Below are 12620 nucleotides of genomic sequence, written 5' to 3' on the forward strand. Positions count from 1 at the left end.
GCCTGTGTGGTTCTTGCTGAGCAAGGCTGAGGTCTCTTCCAGCTCAGCTGTGGTCTGGTTCAGTTTACTGGCTTGAAGCATTGCGTGCGATATGCTGGCTGTCCCAAAGGCTGGTTAATTCAAGATGGTTCTTCCTTCTTATTTCCTTGCAGGGCTGAGCAGTCTCCTGCTTTTCCTGTCAGCAGGTAGAGGCAGAACTGTGGTGGGAACCTCTCAGAAGCTGCCATTACCAATGGTCCCTTAGTGGTGTAGAGTGAAAGTTTCTCTTCTCTGGGGACTTTTGGATCATGGACTCTTCTTTGGCAGGTCTTCCCTTGGCTGCACGGGGGCCTGGGGCTTTGGATGCAAAGGCAGGAGCTGGCAAGCATGAGCTGTAGCAGCACTGGGGACTGAACTTGCTCCTGCTGTTCAGGTAATTCACCCTGCTTTTAGCTGCAACTTGATTTGAAAAAGGCTGCTTTTTCTTATCAAAAGGTAGATCCAGCTCGTGCAGGCCCTTTCTCGCCCTTTATAGAAGGAGAAAGGGGGACCGTGGCTGCGTTCCCCTGGCCACAGCCCATGTGCAGCTCTCCATGCCGCAGCAGAGGCAAGCACAAGCGAGAGATGCCGGCTGGTGGTGGGTGCAGTGCGTGCCTGCCCTGCAGCAGCAGCAGCTCTCGGACTCCTCAGGTTGGGAGGTTGGGTTGCTCTGGCTTCACTAAAATCATTTGCTCTCCTCCTGTGTTTAGTCGTGGACATTAACATGGAAGATCTCCCGTCATCATCTCTTGGTGATGGCAGCGGAGGGAAAAAGCAAAACATCAAAGGCTTTTGGGAAATGAAACAGAGGTACAGCCAGAGCAGAAAACAGCATTAGACCTCATGGTAGTAGTGGTTCTGGGGCTGCTCTTTAAAAACTTGCATGAGGATGAGTAAGAGAAAGACTGGCCCCAGGGAACTTTGTCTCTGGGTGAGGCAGGGTGAGTGCGCAGTGCTGAGGTTCTCCCCAGCATGGGGCAATGAACCACTGAACCCCATGGGCTTCCTCTGGATTTCTGCTTGATGCAAGGGTGGTCAGGCCTTTGCCATTTTTCCAGTTTGCATGCAACCCTGAGACCCAGTCACTGGTGCTCGCTGTGACGGCGTGACAGAAACATCACCATGACCTTCGCCATGCTGTGTTTAAAGCCAGGAGCTGTGGTCCTGGGTCCTCCTCCCTCTCCAGAGTGCCTTGAGACACTCTTAGCCAGGCCCTTAAGTCTCCCTGTCATCCTTTTCCCTTTCTGGTGTAAATGTGGGCATTGCCTCCCTCTGATGGGATGAGCGGTCCCTCGCTGCTGCTCTCCCATTTCCCTGGCCTGTTCAGGTCAGTGAGGGTGTGTAAGATTTTCCCCGCCTGCATTCGCACTCGTTGGCATCTGACATTGCGGGAGGGAGAGAAGGGCGCTGGAGGCATCTCGGTTTCAACAAGTGCCCAGAGGAAGGGGCTGCCGCCTCTGGGATGTGGAGAACCCCAACAGATAGCAGCGATGCTTACCCAAAAGTCCTCTGCCTTTTTCTAAAATGTTGTTACCATTTTTCAAATGGTGTTACTATTTTATAGGACACGTCAACCGGGCGTGGAGAATGAAACCAAGTGCCTGTCGCAAGGCAGGAACAGAGCTGGTGGTGTCGTCCCGTCCTGCTTGTGCCCTCGCTGCCAGCGCTGGAGTAGAGCCGGGGTGTGAGCGGAGGGGAGCTGCCAGGAGAGCCAGAACAAATTCCCCTGGGTGGACGGGGGCTTCGGGGAGGAGATGGCAGGCAGCCACCAGGGCCAACAGCAGATAGATGGAGTAATTAGAAGGGCTGTCCTCCTGCCAGACTCAAAGCTGTGTCTGCATATCCCTTTCCTGGTGGGTCTGGCGTGGGCTGTTGTCTGTGCTCAGATGACTGTAAAGTTGCTTCGTGCTTTTCAGCTCCTCAGCTTTCCTTCGTTAAGCAGCTAAATTTTGAATTGAGAGCTGTCTCCAGAGTGGGATTTTTTTTTTTTAAGGATCCTACAGAGACTGTATTAAAAAGTAATACAAGAATCTTCGTTCTTTGCAAGGGAGGGAGTAGCCTCTCCTCTGGAGGTTTGGTCCTACCCTGTGCAGCATGGTCAGGCAGCCACAAGAGGGCACAGGCAGACCAGGCAGGGACTGTCCTCCTTTGCTGTCCACCCTGCGAGAATGGAGCATCTCCAGGGTCCTACCTCGCTTCTGCTCCTGCCTCCGTGAAGGCATCACACCTGGCTGGCCTGTCTTCTGCAGCCTCTTGGCAGGTGTATTTCTGCAGCCTTCCTCCCCTGCTGGCAATGGGAATTGGTGTTAGATGGGTGCCGCTCTCCTTAGGCAACTGGAGAGTAAGTCTGTGATGTGGAAAAGAAAGGAAGGATTTGGATTTCTTGAAGAGATTCTTGGTTAAGCCTGAGGAATTGCAAAGCAATGAGGATGGCCAGGTGAGAGACTGCGAATGTTTTGCTATGTCTGGGTCTTTAGGTGTAATGTCCTCACTAGAGTCAGTAGGGATTGCTGTTCAGAAGCTCTCCTGTGGCTTGGAGCTGAACCATGAGGTTGGCTCCTAAGCTTCCATGGTCTGAGAAGACATTAGCCCTGTCCCTTATCCCCATCTGCCCACCTCTTCCATTGGAGCTTTCCTGCTGTTTTCCCTCTCAGAAATAAACCATGGTCCAGTTGCCAGACCCTCTCCATGTTCTTTGAACAGAGTCTCCGGGTCCTCTTGCACATGCTACTGTATGAATAGCATTTCTCCTTGCACCCATTTGTCCCACGACGTAGGGCCTGCTAGCCTGTCCCGGGCAAAAAAAGAGCTTCAAAGGGATGGTAGTTCAAACATCTGCCTTCGTAGATGTGTTTGAGTTGCTTGAAGGACAATGAGCAAAACCATCGGAGAGGATTTTGATTTCCTTCCTCTCTCCTTCCTAAATCCTTTTTCCCTGCCATAAAGCATAAAGGTGGTTCTATAGCACGCCTGGAGTTCCGTGTCCATAAATAAGCCTTTGTGCAACTCCCCTTGCATTCTCATGCTCTGTAAGCAGAAAAGCGTCCGTGTGTGACCTTGATCTCTTCTTGAAGCTGATGAAGAAAAGGGCAAGTGGGAGTGGACTGCCTGTTCGCCCTGGAGATGCCCTGGTAACTGTAGGACCAGAGAAGGGTGTGCTGTGAAGGACGGTGGTCCTGTCGTCCCTGTAACAATTCATGCAGAGGGGCTTGGCCAACTTGAGTAATGATGTTTTGTAGTAGTACTATAGGTATATAGATGCACCAGGACAAATGTACACATAGCTTCATGGTATATCTGTTGTGCCGCCAGCATCTTCATCAGCAGCTTCTGATGTTTGTTAGTATTGTCAATAACCAAACTGGCAGGATGTGAGGCATTTTGGCATGGCACCAAAACACCAATAGTCTGGCAGTTACAGCAAAAGGGACCAGAGATCTCCCTGTGGTTTTGGGTTTTTTCCTACACCAGTTCTAGTGTAGATTATCCTGGGTGGTATCAGTTCAGCCATCTGTCTCGGAGCTTCACTTTCCCCATCTGTCAAACTGGGAGATGATTAGTTTCCACCATGAGGTGGATATTTAGGGCACACCTTTTAGGATGGCTTCTATCTAGAGCCCCAGTAGGAGTGATAAGGTGTGTATGTATGCTTGATATATTTGGTCTACTTGTATGCAGGGCTCTGAGCATTTGTGCCTGTATTCATGGCTGGGAGGGATAAGGGTCTGCAGGTCCAAAATGAGGCATCTTAACCTGGACTGCAAAGGAGCTTGGGTTTGGAACAGAACAGGGATATCTTGCATCTCTCATGGAGGTTAGCATTGTGCACAATGAGGTGCTTTTAGGTACTTAAATGTTAATACATGTTGAAGTGCAGAATCTAGCAGACTTCGAATGGCAAGGAGAGAGAAACCAGGATGAAGGACCTAGAGATGTGGTTGCTCATGGCAATTCCCTGGGTCTGCTGGTCCTGTCCTTTACCCTGCCTTCAAAGTTACCCAGGGTTTGCACAGGGCTGTAAATCAGGCTGTCTCTGCACAGTCGGTCAGGCTGTCCCCACATGCACAGAGATGTATGTTTCCAGGAACCAACAAATGAAAGGGGTTTTTTTGTTTGTTTGTTTTGCTTCAGGTGCAGACAAGAAGGGAGGAGGTAAGCCAATGGCATCAAAAAAGCCAGCTATTTCAAAGCTTTCGTGATGACTAGTAATCTTCTTTTATGATAAATGTATCAAACCAGTGAGGGTTACTGGAGAATAGACACCACTGTTATCAGCCGTGGGGAAATTCCAGTAATTTCAGAAATTCGGGAAGTGTGGCCCTGACAGGAAGAAGTCAATGTCCTGGCACAACTCTCAATGTGCATGTGGCACTGAGGGCTGGGGCTGGCCAGCTCTGCCAAGGCAACGAGTTCCTTATAGGAGCAGTCCCTGTGGTGCCACTTCTGCTGGAAGCCAAGAGGTCGGTTTTGCTATTTATCGTGTCAATATTTCCGTGTTTGTGCAAGGGTTATTGGGCTGACCTGAAAGGAGCTGCAAGGTTGACTGTAGCCAGCCTGTTAAGGCAGACGGACTTTGTGCTGGTTTATATAACATTTGCAGGGTTGTCAGAAGCCAGAACAGGCCCCCAGTGGGGTAATTCCTGTTTGCAAGAGATAAATTGGATAGCAAGATGCCTTCTAGCCCTGCTTGCTCTGTGGCTGTAATGATTTGAAATTTGTTCATCAGCAAAATAGAATCATAGAATCATTTAAGTTGGAAAAGACCCTTGAGATCATTGAGTCCAACCATAAACCTAACACTGCCACGTCCACCACTAAACCATGTCCCTAAGTGCTGTGTCTACACATCTTTTCAATACCTCCAGGGATGGGGACTCAACCACTGCCCTGGGCAGCCTGGTCCAGTGCTTGGTAACCAATGCTACGGTTGCATGCCTGTTGCTGGAGGGGCTAGGTCAAGCAGAAGGCTCAAGTGTGCCATTATCTATGTTGTGGTGAGGTCAAGCGGACAGGGCTCAGTGGACAGTGAGGTCCCTTCCAGAAGGGCTGATGTGTGCCATGGGGAACTGCAGTAAAGCAGCTGCAAAGCCTGTGCACCATGGAGCTTGACTAAGCAGCAAAGGATCTTCAGCATCCTCTTCGCAGCAGCTGTCCAAAGAGACCAGCTCCTCCCTACGTATCAAGTAATAGTATATTCTGCGGGTCCCTCCATCACAGGGGATCTGGGCACACTGTGGCAAGAAGGCATTGAGGTGAAGAACAGGGAAAGCTTTAAATAGTGTATTTAGTGGGCAGTGTCAGGAGGCAAGAGAGGGAACGTGAAAGGAGACAAAGTCAGAGAGAAGCAGCAAGACCGAGTGGCATATACCCTTGGAGGGGAACTCGTGCTGGATCACTGGTGGCAATGGGAGAATTCGCAGCTCGGTATGATTTCACTGGTGAGATGGCAGGTATGCAGTGCGCAATCTGAAGAAGAGAGAAGTGAAAGAACTCATTTGGTGGTGCATTAGAAAGGAAAGAGAATGTAGAGAAAATGAGACTAGGTCTAGTTGTGGGCTGGATGCGGAGGGAAGAAGGGCAGATCTGAGTTGACAGTGATGCCTTGGCTCAGGAGATGTGTTAGTGCCAGCTAGCACGATGGAGAGAGAGAGACAGCAGAGGAAGCTTGGGAAGGAAAAGGTAATTCTTAGCTTTCTTTTGGCCAGGTTGAACTTGAAATGAATCCCCTTGTAGGAGAAGATATCAGGCTGGGTGAGCTGAACAGGAGCAGCTGAGTCATTGGTACATGTCTGGTTACTTACAAGTAACTTCAGTGATGGGAAAGCGGTTCACAGCACTTTGTGCAGGAGTAGCAGTAAGCCTCAAAACAGCTCCCCATGGCACCGTCTCAGGGAGGGGAGCTGTGAAAAGGAAGCTGAAAGAGAAGTTGGAGATGGTTCCTAGAAACCTTTGCAGTGAAAGCTCTAGCACTCTTTCCTGTGCTACTTGGAGAGCTCTCAGTGATACTCACATGGGCACACAGAACCTCATCAGCTTTTTAACTCAATGTACAATACCAGAGACTTCGTTACTGTTTCCTATTTATGCTTCCAATTGAGTTCTGGAACTGCACGTTTTCCTCTGGCAGATGTAGACATGGTATTGGTTCACGGACAGTTCTTTGCCCTTAATTCCCCTGGCTCATTCTGCTAATTCTGCTCTGTTAATCACCTTAGAGTCAATTTAAGATGCCTCGTGCTAATGGACATGTACATCAGTCAGGGTTGAAAGACGCCTTTGCTCTTTCTCCATCAGAACTGCAGCTGGGGCTGGAAGAGGTGTCTTGTCCATTGCCTTTGAAGACCTTCCCCTTTGTCAGGCCACCCGCTGAATGCCAGCTGGCGAAAATGGTAAGGAATGAAGCACTAATCCAGCTTTCAGTCAAACTGCCTGCAGTGCAGTGCGCTTGACAAATAATGTTTCAGTGGGAATTGCAGCAGTGTCTAACGGTCCCATGAGTGGATGACAAGAGCACTTTTGGGCAGGTGAAGTGTTGGGACCACCCAAAAAGCCTGACAGCTCTGGCTTGCATTGAGACTAAAGACTCTTCTACACTAGGAACACTAACAGAGGGGATGTGAGGACCAAATCTTGTTCATCTAGCACTGGAATGATATGCATGTGCCAAGAGAAGACCTCAAGTTTAACCACCAGTTTAGGTTGGCTTTGCAGCTCCCCGTTCTTCTGACCAGACCATTGCATATCCGTGGGTTTAGTGACACTTCTGGTTTGCAAAGGGACTCCTGGTGTGACAACTAATTTAGACACATCAGACACTACAACAAGCTCTGTAAAATCCTCAGTGACTCTGAGAAGATTTGAGTTTCCCCGTGGCTCGTAGTCCTCCAGTTGTTTTGGCCTGGGCTGGTACTACTGGGTCCATGACTGAGTGATGGGATAAAACTTACCTCCTTTGCAGCAGATGGTTCTTTCATTTCACATGCAATGCAAATATCACAGGATATTTGCACAGAGGGAAGAAAACTCCGGAGTTAATTTAGTCCTACTCCCTGCTCGTAGCTGGGCTACATTTGCGTTAGGTCAGGCCGGTCAGTGCTTTATCCAACTGAGTTTTGAAAACCCAGAAGTAATTTTGCTGTTGTCAGCAGTAGTGTCACTAGCTTCTCTTCATTATGCTGATTTTAAAAGCCTGGCTTTACACATTCAAAATGCACAAACATCTTAAACCCTCTTACTGCAGCACGTGTGCTGCCACGCTGTGACTTGTCACTGTCTTAACAACACATCTGTGAAAGTCTTCCTGAAACTCGGGTGCATTTACAAAATATTTCAATAGAGACCTTGAAAATTGTCCCTTTCTGTTTAGAGGTGGTTACAGAGACATTGCGGAAAGGAAATTGCTTCTTAATCTCTATCCCCCGTTTTGTGTGTGATCCATTTGCGCATCCCAGAGCAGACTGATGCAACATCTCTTTGTTTTTTATTGATGGATTTTCAATTATGCAGACAGAAATGTTCATAGAGTCATAGAATGGTTTGGGTTGGAAGGGACCTTGAAATATCATCTAGTTCCTGACTTGCCCAAGGTGAGAGACGGAATCTCATGCTGCAACATTCAAGCCCAGACATTTTGTTATTAGGGAAATTGTTGATTTTTTGCAGGGATGTGAAAGGAGTCATGATGCTGGAATGCTGCAATGAACACTGTAGTTCTGAAGTCATCCTGATGATGCCTTGCCCTCTAGTGATGTTGGATTGCATTTCAGTTACATACCTTTACCAAATCAGATGTTTAATTTTAGCATTTTGTGAGCTTCAGCATGATCGGGAGACAAGAGTGAGCAAGGGATTGGAATTGGTATTGGCAGCAGCGCTTTCATTTATGTTCACACTTTCACACTTTATTTCCCTGCCGCCCCGGGTGATGGTGTAGAATAGGCTTTGCTGCTTAGGTCCATTTGGCGTCATGAGTACAGCCTAAAGGTCTGTTGACTTGCAAAGGGCGATAATTTCAACTCAGAATGATTTCTCTGGAGATGCTTATAGGACCAGGCAGAAGGAGGAACTGGCTCCAGCTGAGAAACCAACAGCATCTGCTGCAGATTTAGAAAACAAATTTTCAGGTTTTATCAGGCATCTATAAGCAAGGATTATTTTTTGTTTTAAATACAGTTTTTCTGGACTAATTCTAATGATAATATCATCGGTCTAATTACTCTGCTAAGCATGTTCTTCTTGTCTCAGCTGACACTTTTACATCTCCATGAGCAGTGACTCCCAAAATCGCTCACAGAGCTCTTCACCAGAGGTTCTTTCCTGATCCGGGATGTTGTTTGGCACAGAAGGGACCTAAAACAATTTCAGAAGCTCCTATATAGACTTCTGGTAGAAGGGCAGTAAAATGGCACAGACAAGGGCTGATATGAAACCCATGAAGAATCCCAGTGAAGTAGGCTGATTTGGGCTGGACCCAAAGACTGTCAGGTATTCTTTGAATTAGACCCATGCACGTGGGCTCCGGCTTTGTGCTGGTCACTACGAAAATAAGGGAAAAATCACAGAAGAGAAAATGCAGTATGGTTACTATGTTTTATATAAAACAGATCACTGCTTAATGAAACAAGGTGCAGATCTGAGTGCAAGCTAATTGAATTAAATGAATCAGACAAGTCAACCAGCCATACCCATTTCAGCTAGGATGTGTGCAATCACAAGCAATTACTGTGATTAATCTTCTCATTGTCATACACAAATTCAGCACCTGGCCAAGAAGTTGCATAGTTGTCTAACCGTGCTAAGAACGATGCTTCGGGCAAGGGTGGTGCTTCTATGTGAGGATCCTTCTCATTGACCTCTTTCCCACTCTTCTCCTGAGAGTCTTGGGTTTCTGCTGAGCTTCCCTTGGCTGCTTTGGCTTGACCCGGGTAGCCTGTGCTTGAGATGGAAACAGTTGTTCGGAGTGGGTGGTAGAGCTCTGTTACAAAAACCTAGGGTATTTAAGAACACGGTCATCCTTCACACCAGTGGAGCTCCTCATATTTGCAACCAAGCAACCTCCACAGGGGTTAGATAGCACCTTTATTTATAACACAGCTTGCTGACTTGTGTGGAGTCCCCAAGTATAGGTACAGCCTAAAAATAATGTCTTTGTCTCAGGATCAGCACTATGTGTAGTTGTAGCAGGATATTGTCATTCGTGTTAGCATCTTGAGTACTGGATACCCTTATCTTTTGGTAGCTCACAATTAACCCCAGGCTAAAAAAACTCCCTTTCCTCCAAACTGACTGGCTAATTCTGACCAAGAAATGCAACAGAAGTTATTGTAGCTCCTGTGAGTATTTCCCCAACAAAACTGGGCTTCTCACCAGACATCTGGAACTGGATACACATGCTGTCTAATTCCGCAGCAGGCTGATGGGCAGTTTGTCTCCCTGGGGTGCTAGGAAAGGCATTTCAATACAGAGCAAAGCTGTAAACCAGGACTTGTTCAGCGACTAGAGAAGGCTTTGAATCTAATACCTGATTGACAGGGAGTCCGTTCTCTCCCTTAGTCTAGAAAAAACATTGACTGAAGGTAAAAAATTGGAACATCTTAATTTTATGGTTCAATTTTATATATGTCAACACACAGCACTCATTACTGTGAAGTCAATTTATCATCAGTAATCCATAATCCACAACCCATAATCATCAGACTTGCACCAAGATATTTCAGGAAACAACTTCAACTTTCCATATACATCATGAGTTGGCCTGCATATCATAGAATAGGATCCCAGATAGGAGGATTTTTCTGCTTTTCATCTTGCTGGTCACGGCTGGGTGTTTGTGGTTTGTTTTTGCTGGAATGCATTTTAGTAGTTGTTTCCCTTGCCAACAGGCTTTCCGCCTCTGTTCCCATTTCCAGTAGTTAATTTTACTGTTCAGCGCCAGTATTTCTAACGCTGGTTCTTAGCAGAGGGCTGAATGTGCTTCTGTGAGGAGCTGGAGTGACTTTGTCAAAAAAAAAAAAGTCATTTCAAAAAATGCACTGTTTGATAATGTGCTGCTCACAGATAGATTTGTGTGTTTGTTAATGTAACTGATATGCTATAGTAATAATTGGACTGACACTTTGGTCATTTTGCATCATGTTTATAGGGAAGAGAGAAGTATATGGTAAATATATTGAAGCTGTTCTTCTGGATCTTGTGAACTTCTGGACTACTATCACTGTATTTTCCTATAAACCCACATCGAAATGGGTGTCTGCTACATGTCTTTATTCAGGATTATGGAAGACTGTTTTTAAATTAAACCTTTTGTATGACTCAGATTCTCAGCTTGAGTACACTGCTGTTGCTCAAAGAAACGAGGTGAATGTAGATAATTCATGGACCAGTCCATAATCCATGTAGAAAAGATTCCTTTGTAGAAAAGATAAATCATCTACGCTGCAACCTCGGAGACATATTTATGTTCAGACTCAGTAGATTTCTCAGTCTAAAATGGGAAATAAATGAGCTTATCCTGTAGCTCTTATTGGAGTAATTGTTTTCATGTTGTTTCTGGTCAGTCTTTAGGAAACAAAGTCCACACCTGGCCTAATTCTGTCAGCAAGTGAAACCTGAAAATAATAATTTCTGTACACAAATGAGACCTTTTCATAATTATCTCCTCCTCCCCATCTCATTCATCAGCAAGAGGCTGAGCAGCATCATAAACTCCATCCTCTTTGAAAGGCTTCTTACCACCTTTCTGAAAGGACGCTGTAATGACTTGTCTTCTCTTTTCTTCTCTGTCTAGTCAGAATTCTGCAAAATGCTCTTCGTGTGTCTTGCTTGATCTTCCTGGCTAAGCTCCTGGCGTAGACGGTGACTCCCTCCAGCTGAATCACTGGATTCCTGTGGTGGCTGGGGATAGTGGTGCTTCTAAAAACACAGACAGGAGAAAGTGATTTCAGATATTGTTAAACAACTGATGTGTCTGGGGATCATGGAGGATCTTAACGTCTTCCTGAAGAAGAGGAATGACATCTCGATTCAGACCTTAGTATGCTTGAATGGCGAAATTTCTGGGATGCTGGAAGCGTTGTGCACCGTGCTATGCAAAGCCAAATCGTGTTGTGTTGAATAGATCCCAGGATAGCGTTAGGGTTGCCGAGGGGGAGTGATTCATCTCCTGGCTTGCTTTTGAGTTCTGGTATTCTGTATTATTTCCTTAATACTATTTATAACATGGTTTTCAAACAAATGATGATTCTCTGTCTGGAAATGTGAAGGAAATATTTGCCTTACAAGAAGCTAGCAACTTCACCTATACCCTATTCTGTAGAAACTGCAGAACAGCCAGGAGACAGGGACAGTGTAAGTAGGATGCACTATGGAAATGTTTCTGTATTATATTTGAGGAACTCAGCCAGATTTTTCAAGCTGCCCAATGAAATATATGATAATGTGTTCTAACACCAGCACAAATGCTGAACTAAAAATTGAGTTTCTTCAGAGGCTGAACGTGCCATTGACTTTTCTGAACAGAATTTAAAAAACCTGTTGCAAGAAGGGAGCTATGTGACAACGTACTTTCTTGCACTACCTGGGGAAAAACTGTATGTATGAGCCCCATGAACGCCTTTCTTATCACATTGATGCCACATACTAGGTATGTTGTGAAACATTCCTGAGACATCTGGAATTGGGCCGTTGCAGAGTAAGTAAACCAGATTTTTTTTAAAGCAATGTTTCTCATGGATGAAGGGTTTTTTTCCAGGTCTTGCCAATCATAAATCTCTATTTTTTAGGCCATTAAGTAGCTTAAAATAGAGTTGGAACTGATGAGCTTGATGCCTGGCATGTGAGTATTTAACATAAGAATATTAGGCGCATTTTATGTTGATTTCATGTCTTAGATTCTTTACCGTCCATGTGCTAATTTCAAGGGCAGGAGGGAATTGAAAAGGCTTAATTTCAACTAGCCCATGGAAAATTTAGTCTGTCACAACTTACTGACACCTGAAGTCAGATAAATTTAAAAAAAAAAGACAACCCAGTCACTTGTACTACTGGGTTCACAGGGGCAGTATGTTCCCCAAGTTCCCAGCTGAGGGATGAGCTGAACTTTGGATAAGCTGAGCCTAAGCTTGTGGAAGATAAAACTTGGAAAACTGGCTAGCTTGCCGCATTTCAACTAATGCCTGTGGATTCCCAGCAGAGGTACAAGCCCTGTGTAAAAGCAGAGGGTCTTTAGGTATGGCTGAGATGTGGCTGGAGTGTAGGCATCTTAACCCAGAACGTGAACTCAGAACTATCAGGTCTACGCTCAGAGGTTCAAGCCACGTTGCCTTGGGATGCTCAGAGGTTCTGGGAAGAGTCGTACTCCTGGGGAAGAAAGCCAGGTGATACATCAGTTTGTAACAGTTTATTTTTGTGTAAGAGCTCCCTGTGTTTGTATTAGGGGAATGTGTTTATTCTAGGATCAGATAAATGGCCTAATAATGGGGCAAGGTAGGGTCATTTTCTGTTTTGAGTTCTGTGACTTCTCATAGAGTGCTTTCTGTGCAGAATGAGTTTACCTATGAAGCAATTAATGTGTACTCTGGAAAACTGTAGTATTGATTTAAGGT

General features: G+C 45.9%; 1 long non-coding RNA gene across 1 annotated transcript in view; it reads left to right on the top strand.

Annotated features, from left to right (window-relative positions):
- The first annotated feature begins 1892 nt into the window (after window positions 1-1892).
- Window positions 1893-12620, top strand: part of LOC140653715 (uncharacterized) — a 44640-nt gene continuing 33912 nt past the window's right edge. The window contains exons 1-2 of the long non-coding RNA XR_012043196.1: window positions 1893-6407; window positions 10805-11707. This is a non-coding gene — a long non-coding RNA (uncharacterized lncRNA). The remainder of the gene's footprint in view (window positions 6408-10804; window positions 11708-12620) is intronic.

The sequence above is a fragment of the Ciconia boyciana genome, chromosome 6 (assembly GCF_034638445.1).
Source record: "Ciconia boyciana chromosome 6, ASM3463844v1, whole genome shotgun sequence".
Classification (NCBI taxonomy): domain Eukaryota; kingdom Metazoa; phylum Chordata; class Aves; order Ciconiiformes; family Ciconiidae; genus Ciconia; species Ciconia boyciana.